Raw genomic sequence first — 1,867 nt, forward strand, 5'->3', positions numbered from 1 at the left:
CTCTCTCTCTGTCAAATAAGTAAATAAAATCTTTAAAAAATATATTTTATTTATTTGAGAGACAGAGGGAGCACAAGCAGGGGGAGCAGAATAGGGAGAAGCAGGCTTCCCGCAGAGCAGGGAACCCGATGTGGGGCTCAATCCCAGCACCCTAGTATCATGACCCGAGCCAAAGGCAGACACTCAAAGGACTGAGCCCCCCAGGCGCCCCTCCAGGAAGCCTTTTGATGGTTGAAGGAGTGTGGGGCCTGCCTCCATTGCCCAGGGCGAATCTGAAACAGGAGTTTTGGTGGCATGTGGAGTGCTGTCTCCAGATACCCCAAGAACACACCCTTGTGGTGACGCTGGAGTGAGCCAGCTCTGAGATCACACCAAAGACCCAAGAAGGCGTGCCTCCTCCATGGTCGCTGTGGTTTGGGTGCAGACCCCTCATTTGTACATGAGGACCGTCGATTTCTCCAGCGGGTTAGTAATAAGTGACATATGTGACTTCTTCCTTATTTGCTGAGCATCTGGCAGAAGGAGGGGGAGCAAGGTCTTTGGAGGTCTGCAGTTGGGGTTTGAACTCTGACAGCACCCGGGTGTCTGGGGAAGACGACTTCCCGGGCCTCAGTTTCCACTCTGTGACTGGAACCGTGCCACACCCACAGGTGACTGAATGTGACCTGTAGGAGGTGCTTTAGACAATGAAACACTCTGCCTGTGGTATTTAGTCAACACAAAACAATGTCCTCCAACTTTACTGAGGTGGCTGACCACGTCCAGGACCAAAGCCGCCTCTGAAGGGGGATTCGGTTGCTGACCCAGCCACGGCCTCAGCCTTCTTGGGGCCCCAGCGGGCACAGTGCTTCATCCGTAGGTGTAGGTCAACTTCCCCCCTGGTGCGGGGCTGGAGACCACTTTCCCTGCAGACTTGGGGCCAAGGCCACCCGTCTCAGGATGGCTGCCATGCAGCACATTCTCAGGGGTGGGTGGAGGTTATCCCGGAGCTACTGGACACCCTTGTTGGCAACGTACCAGTGGAAATGTCTCCAGGCCCACAGTTCCTTTACATAGCCTCATGATCTGAGAGGCCATGTGGCCCCCATGACGTGAAGATTGGGCCCACCCTTGTCTGCCCGCTCAGGGTGTTCAGGCATGTGGACGCCCTTCCTGGCCACCATCACTGCCTCCTGGAAAAGGAGTTCGTAACTGGCCATACGGCTCTTCTTGGGCGTCGACACTGGGGTGCCATTACATCGGGGCCAGGCTGGAAAGGACCGGGCGTATGCAGCACCTCTTCCCCATGGTACATGATTGTGTAATAGGTGGACAATATGGGAAGGGAAAATCCTCATTCTATTTAAGATAGAAAATGGAAAGTGTGAAAAATCATAGTGAGAATGTTTTATAATATGTTCTTTTCCTTTTCTCAGCATTCATTGTAGGTCTCCATGAAATTTTTCCCAAAAAATGTTTTGAGTACCGTTGACACACGTGGTTACATGAGTCTCGAGTGTACAACATAGTGATTCATCTTCTCCATGTGTTGTACGTGGTCACAAGCGTACCTATACCCGTCACCATACAGCACGACTACAACACCCTTGACCATGTTCTCCACGCTGTGCCTTTTACCCCCATGACTCATCCATTGCATAACTGGAAGCCTGAACCTACCGCTTCCCTTCCCACGCTCTGCCCATCCCCAAACTGCGTGCCCTTTTAGCAACCACCCCTTTGTTCTCTGTATTTATGGGTCTGATTCTGCTCCTTGTTTTTGCTAATTCGTTTGTTTTATTTTATTTATTTTATTATTTATTTATTTTTAATTCAAGGATAATTAACATTCAGCATTATATTACTTTCAGATGTACAACATAGTGAT

At 50.2% G+C, this 1,867-nt stretch overlaps 1 pseudogene; it reads right to left on the minus strand.

Annotated features, from left to right (window-relative positions):
• Nucleotides 1-739: 739 nt before the first annotated feature.
• LOC113912401 lies at nt 740-1,594 on the minus strand (annotated as a pseudogene).
• Nucleotides 1,595-1,867: the final 273 nt, after the last annotated feature.

This window comes from Zalophus californianus, chromosome 14 (genome assembly GCF_009762305.2).
Source record: "Zalophus californianus isolate mZalCal1 chromosome 14, mZalCal1.pri.v2, whole genome shotgun sequence".
Lineage (NCBI taxonomy): Eukaryota > Metazoa > Chordata > Mammalia > Carnivora > Otariidae > Zalophus > Zalophus californianus.